Source organism: Anarrhichthys ocellatus, unplaced genomic scaffold (genome assembly GCF_004355925.1).
Source record: "Anarrhichthys ocellatus isolate YVR2014 unplaced genomic scaffold, GSC_Weel_1.0 scaffold47, whole genome shotgun sequence".
Taxonomy (NCBI): Eukaryota; Metazoa; Chordata; class Actinopteri; order Perciformes; family Anarhichadidae; genus Anarrhichthys; species Anarrhichthys ocellatus.
In genome coordinates this window covers 1,220,848-1,235,505 of record NW_022280077.1, presented here as the reverse complement: position 1 = coordinate 1,235,505, position 14,658 = coordinate 1,220,848, and the positions used below count along the sequence as shown (strand labels likewise).

General features: G+C 40.4%; 1 protein-coding gene across 1 annotated transcript in view; it reads left to right on the top strand.

The window, feature by feature from the left end:
* LOC116395458 (junctional adhesion molecule B-like) overlaps positions 1-14,658 on the top strand; it is a 26,271-nt gene that overhangs the window by 11,128 nt on the left and 485 nt on the right. The window lies entirely within an intron of this gene.

Below are 14,658 nucleotides of genomic sequence, written 5' to 3'. Positions count from 1 at the left end.
ACACACACACACACACACACACACACACACACACACACACACACACATAGTGTCCTATCCTCCTGCACAAGCATCCCACAGCCGCACTGTGCTTCTCATCTGAGCCCAAAAAGGAACAGTGTAGGCAGAGTGTTATACAGATGAAGTGTTTTGTCTGTGTATATGGGAGTGTATGTGTGAGAGGGACTGTAATTTCAAAGCATTTCACAATTTCTGTGCCCTGAATACCAAGTGGGTGTGTTAATAGTAGATGTATTCACACAGTATGATTAACAAACAGGTGAATCAACAGATCAGACTTTTATCCGATACTCAATTAACAACATTTGTAAACATACACTTCAACTCACAAAGTCTCTGACAGGAATTTAGGACTCCATTGACTGGGGCTGCAGTCATCTATTATTTTCATTATCGAAAAGAATCCAGATTATTTTCTCAATAAATCTATTTTATCTTAGAAAAATGTTCGAAAATAGGGAAAGATGTAGATACATCATGATTGAAGGTTTCCTCTCTAAATCTTTTGTTTTGTCAGACCGACAGTCCAAAATCAAAAGGAATTCAGTTTACTCTGACAGAAGACTAATGAAACAAGCAAACATTAACATTTTAGAGGCTGGAATGAGAGATTTGTAGGCATTTTTGCTAAAACAATTACTAATATATAATATAATAATCAGTCATTTCTTTGGCATCAATTTACCATTGATGCCAAAGAAAGCTTTGGAGATACAGCTGTACCTTCTAACTCAAGCACCATGTATAAGCATAATGTGCATTTTGTCATTTACTTATAGCTTTTCAAACATTTTGCTTTATGCATTTTATACATTTAATACATTTTTGTTTTTACAATTCATGAACTATGCATATATTTCTGTGCTCTTGGTAAAAAAAAACTAAGAATGTTTTTCATTTTAAGAGACAAATAAGCAACACAGCACCCAACAACATTCTAAAACCTCTCTGTTTGTTTAAAGCTACAGGACAAACATACCAACCACTAGGGGGCAGAAAGACTGCGGCCTGATATACATTTACCAGTTGAGTCTGCAAGGAATTATGTTGCATTTTTCTGCTGCATTAGAGCCTGGTTTCACACCTCAGGCTTGAATTGAAGTAGAACGGCATTTCAGTCTAATTATCAGATTGATAATTTGCACATGATTCCCATCCTATGTAACCTTTATGTTGCAAAGCAGCAAAATAAGTGTTAACGAACACTTGTTTACCTTCACCCATTTTACCACTGACATGTAGCTTTTCACTAGATCTGTCTTTAAGCTACTGTAGAGTCTTTATATTGTGGTATGTGAAAGCCATCACACTCATCCACAGTTATATGTGCAGCCAAAGAACCAAAACAGTGAGATATTAAATTGCTAAAAGCTTTGCAGAGCTGTTTTAAGCTCCATGAGTGAACGTTTCTCTGTATAGTTACTTGATGTTATGTTAATGTGACAAATATCTTATAGGTTTACATTTACAAGCAATAAGAATTCACATACAAGAATATCTATAGATCTTCTGTAGAGAGAGGAAACTCACTTTGCTCATGATTTCAATGTTTTGAAGCCTTCTGTAGATTGAGTTTCAATGGACCACGCATAACATAAAGTATGCAGACTTGTCAGATGACTGCTCTGCTCCTCACTGCCCATCAGTACCTAAGATCCTGTGCTGCAGTGTGCTATTTGATAAGACTGTTTAGCATTCAAGAGGTATCCTCAGCACTCAAGTACTCTCAGTATTATGCTTTTAACTCATTCCCCCCAGAGGAGCAGAGGGATAGAGAAGAGAGGAGGGAGCGGAAAGTGAGGCAAAAGCAGAAGGATCCTTATGGGAAGAGTGAAATTTCACAGGACAAAAGCCTGTTATTGAATTCCTGTCAGGATTCTTTGGATAATCACCGCCACTATCCAGCCCCCAAGACACATTTAAAGGCTTGCTCAATCCCACTCCCATCTGATTTCTCTGGCTGGAAGTGTGTTACTGCATACAAGCAGCTCCACTGTCCCATCACTTGCCGGATGCCACTGAACGCCTCTGTGTTGGATTAGACTTCAGTCCCTTGAACAGAGCATAGAAAACATCACAATGCATCCCATCAGTATGTGAAATGCCAAACAACGGTGGCTTTACCTGTCTAATGGCTGGATAATGTCATGCCCTATTTAAAAAGAAAAAAGGAGGCAAGATGTACCTGAGTGTTAATCCTGCACTGATTGCCCGGCCAGATGAGGCCTGATAGCTGTGCAATTTGAGCATCCTCAGACCCACAGCTCATCAACATCCCTCGCAGCTCAGCTCTGTAACACACTGCACTGCAGCAGGACGCAGGCGTCAGCTAGATGAATATTTATCAAAGCCATGAAAAGAGGCAGGGAACAATTTGCTCATCACAGAAAACGGGCAAAATGGCAAAACTCTCCTGGACACATTTTCAAAACAATGCTGTAATTCAAACACACGGCCTACCAGGGGACTGTAATGATATGAAGTCGTTTGGAAACGCTCCCTGGTAGGACTCACTTTCATCATATGCTGCAGCTGATTGGTGAATAAAAAGAACATCAGCTTTAGTTGAGTGTCACCTGGATTAGAATAATTGTCTCTGCTAATCTGCTGGGATTCATTATAACAGACAGGTTTGACAGTCCCAGCCACTAGTATTTTAAAGTGGAGAGTGGCCTGCAGAACCTTCCCAGAATACAAGCAAATATAAGAAGAGAGACGGTCTGATATTATCCTCCCTTAGTCCTCACCCTGCCCTTCAGAAACAACTCATCTCTTCCTTTTTCCTCAGCCCAGTGAGATGGCTGAAGACAGGATGGGAGAAACAATCCCCCCCCCCCGAGCTTATTAAACCCTCCGAGTCTACAGGAAGAACCTTTCATGCGGAAAGATTTTCGTAAGGAGGAATTTACTCAATTCTGTCCTAATTTCCGTATGCTGTACAAACCAAATCCCCTTCTCTCTACAGCATATTTGAGTCTGGCTTTCCACAGAATTGTTCTGGCATCCACCAGCTTTTCTCGGTATTTCTTCACTCTGATAAACAGGCCATGTTTGATGTGCTGTCCCTGATTAGAGCATGTTGGAAATACCACCACCATCCTGCCTTCTGTCTGTCCGTACTCTTATTTTTTTATTTAAAATTCTCATCCGCATAGCTCCCCTTTTTGTCCCTTTCTCCCTGTATGATTAAAGGTTTCCTTCAGATGTATTTCTGTGAAATTCCTCGCTCCCTCGCTTTGATTTTATTTTGCTTTTCTTTTGTCACGCTTTGTCTGTTTTCTGCTAGTGGCCTATGTTTGATTATGGCTTCGCTTTCTCTGATTACGACCTCTTGTCTCGGTGAATGGTGTTGTCTTCCTCTCCCTCCCCATCAGCCAGAGTGACCTTGGCACAACAACAGAGCCAGAGATAGTGAGATGGTTCAGTTGTTATCTGGTTGCAGATGAAAACTGAAGAAGTTTCAAAGCTATGTGTTTATTATGATCCTTTAAGAAACACCTTCATAATAAGGTATCAACACGATTGGGTACTCATGATGATTGAATGCATGAATGAATTCAGAAAGTATCATGAATTCTTGTTGCTCACTATTAAGAAATGCTAAAGTCACTGAGTATATGTGATTAGTTAACACTTAATGATTCAATTAATGACCTCACAGTTAAATCTGCAATAACTGAATCTGATTGAGATTCATGCATGTGTTTTGTACCCTTACTATAAAGTGTACAGTTCTTTTTAAAAAGATCAATACAGTAAGCAAATTCTTTCCTGTCAAAGTACTAAACTTTGACGCTACATATACAATGCCAGACCTGAATTTCTTCAGGCAATAGTCTTTTTGTTTATGTGGGGTTTGTGCTCCTTGGGACTGCATTTAATATTATTTTCAGCTTGCCGTGCATGCTTGCAGCCCTTATCCCACACTCATAATATAAGAGCATACGGGTAGAGAATAGATAGCTAGCCCTTGAGCTGAACATTTGGTACTGTCTCCAAGAATCTCAGGGAGATTTGGTGCCTCTCTTCCCCCATCTCTCTCATGCCCGTCTCGCTGATTGCACTTCCAGACTTATGATTCTTCTGCAGCACAAGCAGGAATCCATCGAACCGAGGACAATATCAGAACCGTGTGTTATGTCTGCAAACCGTGATACAGGCAGAAAGGAGAGCGAGAAAATTAATGTTTGCCCTGAGGAAATACATTGTTTCCCTCTCACTGTACCTGCTATTTACCCAGAGAATATGACACTGAATCACCGCATGTACGATGTTGTCAGCTGCATGGTGCACAAGCTGCAAGCTGCAGATGAACTGTGACTGTCTGATTAAAAAAAAAAAAACATAACCAAAAACAATGTGTGAGTGAATATTATTTAAAGAGAGGATGTGTATGTAGAGTACGCTGTAATGTGTGTCTACAGGTTGTTGAGTTAGTAGAGGGGAAAGTGCGGATCATTGATTGGTTGTTTCCTGGAATATCCTTTTAACAACTAACAACCTTCTGTTGATAGTCAACGCATTCTCACACCAATACGTCGAATAATGCAGCTTGGTCGGTGGCAATACGCTTCAAATTTGACGCTCTTCGTACCCCTCTAGTGTCAGATTTGCACGTCTCAGTGACGGCTCGTTACATGCAAAGCATCTTTTCAAAATAAACTTTCTCCTTCACAAAACCACTTAGTTAGGTTTCGGAAAAGATCGCGGTTAACATTAACTTGACTACGTAAGTGACACACGCATGTAAGTGAAGTGACTAACGACACTAACGACTGACGAAACAAGATGCCAATGTTTACTTTTGTTTCACACGGGAAACAAACACTTGAATGAAAGTCCCGTTCTGTTTTAATGTAAACTTTAATTTGATTCTACACGTACAGATGTATTGTGTATAGGAAGAGGCTGTATGCTGCTACCTTACTTGTGTTCTCTCGAATGCCCAAGACACATTTCTTATGAGGGAGATAATAGAGGCTAATCTAATCTAATATTATCTATTTTAGAAATGCTTGTCTGTAATGCAAAGTATATACCTTTTGTTCTTAGTGGGTTAAGCCACTGATATTGTCCTTTAACACATTGGAAAAGAACAGGACTGATAGAGGGATAGAGATTATGGGAGGACAGAAGCAATGGCCGCAGATGTTCAGGCCCACAGGGAAGCCATTCAAAAGGAAGTCTTGCTCCCACTGTAAATGGAAGCAATTTATCTTCCTTTCATTGCGGATGGGTATAAGTCATCAAACACTCTCCTTCTTCTCCTCTCTCCATCTGTCATATCCTTCTCGCTACATTTATCATTCACTGTCACTGCCTGCTTCTGACTCCACATGTATCTGCTGTCCCACTTTTCCCTTCACATTTTAGTGTGAGCTCTCTCTGTATTGTTATTGTTACTCATCTGTGTTTTCAGCATTGTTTTACAAAATACTTTGATGCTAAGACAGTTTTGGATAAATGTGGTCCTTCTCATGACGGACAGATTTCCATGTGGTGCAGAGAGACCTGCAATGGTCATTCTTTACTTTTGATTAATCAATCAATCTTTAATCTATAAAATGTGATAAAATGGTGAACAACACTGAGAGTCTACAGCCATACTATAATACTATTTTCAGTTTGTTATTACCACCATGCCAACGACAATACTCCCCTGGACTTCACACACACATCTTTTCATGACTTTTGGGGACATTACATCCTCACCTCAACCTAAGCCTATCTTTACCCAAAACTTAAACCAAGTATTCACCCTATAATATAATGATTTACCTCATGGCAACGCATTTTGTCCCCACAAGAAAGGCAAGTCCCCACAATGTGACAGTGTAAACATATTTATGTCCCCTCAAGACAGGTAAACATGCAACACACACACACACGCACACACACACACACACACACACACACACACACACACACACACACACACACATCCTCTCCTCACTTTATCACCCCAACATTCTCCCTTTTTGTTGTCTTTTCGTTTAGGACTGTGTAACCCCCCTCTGTCCCCTCTTTTCACTTGCTCCACGGCTCCCTTTGAGTCTGCTCCACCCCCCCTCCTCTCACCCATCACTCCACCACACATTCAGATTTTTGTCTGGCGACCTCTGGCGACCTCTGTCTTGGTAGTTTTTACTCACCTATACATCACAAGTCGGCCACCCCAGGCCATTTACCACGTTCTGCTCACCTTCCCGCCTTCAGGGCATGGAGTCAGGACAGATTTTGTAATCCTTGTCAATGATTCTCACGGCAGGAAGTCACACAGGAAGTGCATTTACAGATGCTTCAAACAGGAAACTGCAAAGAGCAACGTGATTTTTGGGTTGGAGGAGATGCCCCACACGAGCCAACATATGCAAACATGACATGAATGGTTAAAAATCACAGTTATACTGCCTGATTCGTTGTTACCAGAAAAGTAAGTTTCACACTAAAAGTAAAATGAATTTCTCATTATTATGAGAAAAATATTTTTTTAAACAAAAATTATTTTATAGTGAGAAATTGAGCAAATATTTTTGTTGTCACGATGGTACTTTTAAGTAAGTAAGAAAGTAAAGCTCTTGGGTGTTCATGGGTTCATGTGAAAAGCTGCAGTCCGTTTGCCTCAAAGCACACACAAACACACTCTAGTGCAGTTTTTTTGATGAGCTATGCAAACTTTCTGCTGATCGGTGTCCTATCCGAACAGGAAGTTCCATATCTTTTGTTATGAAAAACATTCTTCCACTCTCAGATTGACAATGTGATACTGCCGAGGAAATGATTCGAAAAATACTGAAAGTGGGTTATCTTAATCTTAATGGACGTGGTTACATGCAAACAGAGAAAAACACATGTACTGGAGTGGTAGGGATAATGACCAAAGGGAAATGCTTTAGAGCAGCGGTCCCCAACCACCGGGCTGCGGACCGGTACCGGTCCGTGGGTCATTTGGTGCCAGGCCACACAGAAAGAATAAATAACTTATATTATTTCCGTTTTATTGATTATCAGAGTCTGAAAGATGTTTTATTTTGAAAAATGACCGGATTCTCTCCCAATTTCATCCGCCTGTGGCTCTTGACACATGTCAAGATGCTTGTCTCGGTCACGTGATACGTTACCTCAAAAATTAAGCCCACAAGCTCACATGAGTAAAATGAGTAAAATGAGTAAAAAGCTTTTGGAGAGCTTCTTTGCAAAGGCCCACTAAGGAGACAGAAGAAGAGCCTACAACTTCCAAGAAAAAGAAATCTTCATTTAACAGACAATATCAGGAGTCTAATTAAACGTCAGGAGTAATTCTCACTCGCCAAGCCCGCTCTGCATAATATGTGGCGACAGAGGAAGATCAGCTGCTGGAGATTGCAAATGATGGTGGCCTTAAAAGTATGTTTGAGACAACAACTCTGCTGGTGTTTTGGATTAAAATCAAGGCTGAATATCCTGAGATCGCCAATAAAGCACTGAAAACCCTGCTTCCATTTCCAACATCCTATCTTTGTGAAGCAGGATGTTCTGCAGTGACAGCAATCAAAACAAAATTACGAAGTAGACTGGACATAAGGAACAGACTTTGGGTGTCATTGTCTCCAATTACCCCCAGATGGGACAGTCCCGTTACAGAGAAACAAGCTCAGGGCTCCCACTGATTCAGCGTTATTGTGAGTTGTATTTTTTATGCATTTTATATTTGTTTTCATGCAGGTCAGATCATTTTATTTCGTTGTGTTTATCCGCCACACCTTGAATGCCGGTCCGTGAAAATATTGTCTTACATGAAACCGGTCCGTGGCGCAAAAAAGGTTGGGGACCGCTGCTTTAGAGTTAGAAAGCACACACAGGCAGTGGTGCACTGCCTTGTGGTTGGGTGGGGTCACTGCTGCAGATGAGTTGGACCTTAAGGTCATGTTTTTCACCACACTATAATGCTTATTCAGCCGTCTCCCTGTGGTGCGTCTGTAGAAGTATCAGAAGCGGCAGCCAGGCCTTGAGGGAATGTTCATTTCATCCAGCTGCTCTTTCATGTGACTTAACTCATCTCAGCAGCTACAATCTCTGAATCCCTACAGAGTTCGACAGTTGTTTTTTCATTGAGGTTAAAGAACACAGACACAAAACGCAGCAGAGTATCCAGGTCTTTCTTAAGTGTTTCAGTTGCATCTATAAGCCAAAGGAAAAGCTGAGGAGAACTTATGTAATACAGGAGACGGTGTCTTCTGGTCGAGGCCTTTGTGTGCGAGCAGATTGATTGCTTTATCACAACCAAAAACATGTACAATTAGTGAGTAACTTAAAGTAGTTTATGGTTGGCCATGTGGTTTTGTATCCGTAAAACTGAGCAGAAGTTACCTGAAGTCAAATGCAGCTGCATTTTCGTTTATTTCTATCTTTACTTGACCAGGATATTTTCCCATTGAGATTCAAATTCAAATTTGCAAGGGAGCCCGGGACAGGACGGGAGCATAAAAAGTTTCAATAAGTTTTCGCTAAATTTGAAATAATACAGAGCATCAATATAGCAGCAAACACTTCTTTGCTATGTAAAGATTTAGTGGAGTAATGTCTACCTGAGCAGAGATTGAAGTCGCTCTCCATCTCTGTGTGTGTTGTTATCTGAGCCTCTCTGTGCTTTGTGAACATAGCCGGGCCAGTTGCACGTATATTTTATTGCAAGTCTCTCTGTTGTGCCCCACTGGCTAGCTAATGGCCGCCGCTCTGCACTGCTCTCATATGGCGGTTACAGCTGATGGCGCTGTTCCCACCCACAACGTCGTCCAGAAAACCTGGCCCCCACCCTCGGGTTCAGGTTAAAAACAGTTAAAAATAACAATATAACAAATTTCAGATAAAAGGAACAACCAAAAAGTAAATGAAAACAAACAACTAATTACATTAATAATTGAATTAACTGGGATCAGTAACATGGTGTGCATTCAAATAGTCCTTAATCCTGTTTTTGTAATCTTCCATGTTTATAAAAAGAATCTAGTTTAAAGTATCCAAAATGCGGGGAACGACATACACGCATATTTAAGCAGAAAAAAGTGAAGTGAAAGTGATGTTGCAAAGCCAATGCATATATGCTCAGAGGTAAGTGTGCTGTAATAACGTTTCCCTTTTCTTTCATTCTGCAACAACTTTTTGTTTCTCAGGAGTCTAAAGTTAAAGTAACACTGGGTTAAACAAGGACCCATCTCAGCCATGCCAGTGCCCGGCTGGTCACAATTTGTTCTACACAGTTTTGCTCTTTGCTTAAATGTAACAATGTCACTTACATCCAACTTGAGTGCACCTCAATCCAGCCCTTTGTTTGTTTAAATGAATGCATATGTTAGTGGCTGGCTGTCCTTCGCTTGTTGAAGTAACCCTTTTCATCCTGTTTGAGGTATATACTTTATATTTAGCTATATGAGTTTACCCTGAGTGAAATATTCACCCCCCACCACTCTTTTGATGGCTGCATCAATCCATCAAAGAGAAATATTCTTGTGGATTGTTTTGCACATATTTCCACTAAAATCAGCAACACATATTTGATATTGCTGGGATCTCCACTAGAATCAGTTTGGTGTGTTTGATCAGTGTTTGACAGCACAGCATACATTTGTAATGACTGACCAACTGGCAGGCTGCTGCCAACCCTTGTTAATATGAAGTTCGCTCTTCACGTCTAATTCTCCCCCGTCAAAGTGTCCTGACGATCATAGACACATCTGTGACTGAGTTTTTCTTCAACCCAGAAACTTAACCTTGACAGTGAGGTCCTGATTAAATGAAAGCCAGCATCAAACCTTTTATTTCAAAACAATTCATTAATGTTTAAACATGTTTCTGAGAAAAAAAACGCAAGATTTTGGAGGAGTTGGAGTCAGGCATTTAGACATACTACACCACAGAAACCACACATGGCAAATCATGTTGATGGTGTCAGTTCTGGTTGTCCTGGATCTATTGTGAGATTATGAAATGTTAATGGCTAAGTGTCTCAGAAATATAACACTTCTTCTGATTCAGTCCCACACAGCTGCCTTGGTCCCCAGCACTTTATACATGCTTTATACATGTGCAAGCAATATTTTTATTAAAGAGGAGACAGAAATACTTTTGCTTGGCATAGAGGCCGAAATAGATACTTTATAGATCAATCTTGGTTCTGGTTTTTCAAATTGAAAATATTATTTCATTATTTCCTTAATACCAAAGAGCCACTGTAATTCATGCCTTCATCCCAACCACCACCATTATGCATTTTCCTCCCTTCTTTCTAACACCTCTATTTAGACAATATAATACATTTATTTACAACAAGCTTGCAACAGCAGGTATGCTTTGTAATAGTTGTGATGTTGCTCAAATACAATTATTATCATGAATCTATGAATGTATCTAAAAAGTCTCAACATTTTTGTACCAATATGTCAATACACCGACAACAATTGAATGTGTTTTTTGCCAAAATATCTAATCCTGCAATCTTGTAGTGACCGCAGTATTATTAAACTTTTTTATGGTTATGTTTGGGCACTGGCAGCATTTGGATATGAGGATTTGATACAAGTCTGCAGTGTCTTGAAGCACAACAGGTTTATTACATTTAACTGAAACCCCAATCTTTCTCTTAACCAAAGTGCTTTAGTTGCTTAAATCCGAAACCAAAAACAGGACTCAGGATGCCAACTCTGGACTCTTGTGTCAAAGTCCTGCTCATTGGAGAGCATGTGTAGCATGTAGAGTTCTTCTTCTGGCAATCTGATTTTAAATTCGGTATTCAGTCTTCTTTTAGCTCGTTTCTGATCTCCACTGACTGCTGAGGGAAATATCTGGCTACTAGCTGCTAAACGCTTCATTATGATCACACGGTAGTAAAGGTGACGTTTTCACTGAAAACCTTGGGCTGGGGCTGGAAAGGCGAGTGAACCAGAGTGAACCAAAACATTAAACTATTCGGGCCGTGAAACCAAAACAATGAGCTGAAAGACACTAAAAATCTCCATAGAGCTGAGAGGGAATCAAAAAAGCCCGGTAACTTTTCTCTGTGGGTTTGGACCCTTTCACATTGACATATAGGTCTGGGTGATATGAGAACATCAAATATATTTTTGAGCAAATACCACGATATTGATATTGCATCGATATTGTAGGGTTGACTGTTGGTGCTTTTACAAAATAGTAACACAATGAGGTTTTTGATAAATGATTATCAGTAATGTAGATATAATGACTAAGTGTGTAAAGGAAAATAATAGAACAGCTAGAACAGTTTGGTGAATTTAGAAAATCGCTTTACTGTAATGCAGCCTTTAAAACCAGGAAAAGACACTATTATATTACAATATCCAAACTGCAGGACAAATTTAGTCTCATATCACAATCTCGATATATCATACATTGCTCAGCCCTACTTTGACATTTGATCCATTGTTAAAACATTGATTAGAGCAGGTCAAAGTCTTCTAGTTCATTTAGTTTCTTCTCTGTAAAGAACTACTTCTTCTTTGTATCAAGAGTGCTATGAGATCCCCCCCCCTCCCAACAATAACCATTATTATCATCATGTGAGTGCATACACAACACTGCTTTTGTTTTTTATAAGCCTTACCTATTTGTTTGTATACCCGATGGACCTATCTCGACTCAAGGGGTAATAATATTGAATTAAAAGGTGAATCTCTAATTAGGCCTAATCTTAGCCAAACCCCACATTTGTCTCCACAGTAATCCATGCAAACACCTCTCAAATTAATGGCACACAGTCTCCAACACAAATAACCTGTCAGTGGAGTAAACAGCACCCCACAGTGAAAGTGGCTCAACGGCTGATTTAAACAGTGTCTCCTCTATCCTTTACGTCTTCTTACCCTGGAGGCTCTCGTAACCAACCAACCCCTGCTCTGCTGCTGCCTTCTTCTGCATCCAAAGCAGTCTAGCCAAGCATGAGATGGTTGTATAAATGTTATCTCATGGACTGGTGACCTTTTAGGGGCATCATGCCAGGCAAACACTGTGGCTGAAAGCCCTGAATGGATCTGTGATGACCCATGTGTCCCCCACCCCAACCGGTCGTCACACTTGGATGAGTGCGCAGAAAGACCTTCTCATTCCAGGCCCCTAATGGCCGCCTCTGGACAGCCTGAAGCAGGAGGTCACAGAGATGCTGCGGAAAAAAAGTCAAAGCAAGCTGTAGCAATTTACTGTAGCTGGGATTTTTAGGAATAGATTTCCAAATGTCAGTTTTCCACACTGCACAGTGTGTGTCACTACGAAGCCAGAAATCAATCCAGAGAGAGAAAATGAGAAATCCAGGGGGCTGCAGCAAAACAAATAATGTAATGTTACACATATGGTGACATGATTTTAAATTTCATGTCAGTATGCTGTGGTAGAGTTGTATTGTAAGGCATAAATAGTGAGTTGAATTACCAGATGTAGAGCATTTATAGTGTTAGTAGTAACTTATTTCTATTCCACAGCTTAGTGTCACAGCTGAATAGCAAGAGTAAAGAAATCAAAGATGAAATAGAACTGTATTCAGGAGAGAAATAAACATGGGCTGGTTAAAAAAAAAGGGCTTATATTGTCTAAAATGACTAGACCTATGTTATATATTTTATTGAGTTGTGTTAGTACACTATCCCAAATGATAAACCTGCTGACATTTCATATTTTTTTTATTGTACCATGGAAATACAGAAATCAATGATGAATTGTCCCAATCAATAGTACTGACAGAGTAGTTAAGCCGGATATGTTATTTCTCCAAACCAGAGAATCAGTGTTGTCCAAAAGCTATTAAAAACACATCGTTTAGCCACCGCTGTTGCAATGAGTGACATGTTTCCTCTTTTAGGTGAACATGGGCACTGAAGTTTATTATGAGTCAATACACCATATTTCTGCTTTAAATACTCACTAGCTCACCAAATGTGTATTCATTTACAGCTGAAAATAGTTCCTAACAAATGTACTATTAACTCTAGTTTGAGCAACATTTGCTCAGAAATACAGTGCAAAGCTGTTTTAATAAATTACAGAGTTGTAAAAATAAAACTACATATTTGTGATCTGTTTTTAAAGTTTCATGTTTTCTGTAAAAAACGAATGGGCTTGTGGCTCGGCAGCAGAGACAGCAAAGAGATTTGTTGACAACTAACCAATACAGCCCAGTCACCCTAGAAATGTTGGCATTGTACGTTTCTGCAAACCACAAATACGTTAAATGTAGACGTTTTAGCATTTAGTCAGAGCAAGTGATGTAGTATATTGAGGAAGCACTCTACAAAAGTCCACTATTAATGGGTGGGATGGATATTGGATGGGTCAAACAAACACAGGACTTTCACCCAGGAGAAAGCTGTTGTTCTGAAGAGCAATAAAGTTGTTAACACTGTCAGAGGCTTAATAACCGTCACTGCAGACATGCTAATGAGGACACCATGCTCCTCCCAGCAACACATTGTTCTGGCTGCTACCCCAACTCAGCTTTCTCATGTTCTGTTTGTTATTGCCATACCACTCTATGCCTTCTATGCATTTCATGTGACAGGAGTCTGTTGGGTATTGTTCTGTATAGCCGAGGGAGACTTATTGAGTTCCTATTGAGTCCTCTTCTGCTGCTGTATTTGATTGTGGATCAAGTACTAATTTCCCTATAGTAAAATGTATGCAATAAATGATACAAGTGTGTGATGTCAATTTTTGCACTCTTTTTGAGTGTACAAAAAAAGACAAAGAACATGGTAAAACTATAAATTCACAAGTCACATTCTGCAGTTCCACAATTTATAAATAACATTCCTCTCCGTCTCCCACTAGATGTGTTGTTATGAGATCATCTGAAATGAGACATCATGTAAGGTTTTTGCACAAAATAAAGGGCTGGACCCAAATGCAGGGAGACACGGGAAACGGAGGGTTGGATAATTGTGGGTTTAATTGTAACAAAAAAGTATTCAACACAAAAAGGTGTGAATCACAAGTCCATGAAAATAAAACATCCAAAGAAACAGGGAACACGACAAAGGGGAGCAGACACGAAACATACCAGTAGGAAATGGCAGACAGACGGACCAGGTTACACCATAGACAAATGAACACTGAGCCAAGGGAGACACAGAGTTTAAATACACAGGGAAGGTGCAGGTGATTAGACAGAACAGGTTTCAATTTAGGGTGGGGCAGACGATCACGAGAGGAACAGACAGGGGCAGAAAGTGAAGTGAAGCAGACTGAGGAGGTGCAGGTGATTGAAAGCATCAGTGTCTAATTAGGGGAAGGGCAGACCCTCACAGGGGCAAGACAGACAAAGGCAGGAAATAAAGTGCAAGACACATGGAACATCTCAATAAAACAGAATAAATAACTAAATCAAAACATAAATTGTGACAGAACCCCCCCTCTCAAGGGACGGATTCTAGACGTCCCAACAGATACAAAAGTCCAATAGGGTGGGTGGAGGGTGTCTGGAGGAGGGGTGTCTGGAAGGGCTCCGAGGGACGGTCAGGGGAATGGCCGGACGGCCAGGAGGGCTCCGGGGGACGGCCGGATGGCAGGAGTTTCTCAGGACACGGGATCTCAGACTGGGGCTCGGATGAACAGGGCTGGGGAGACTGGGGCTCGGAGAAACAGGGCTGGGGAGAC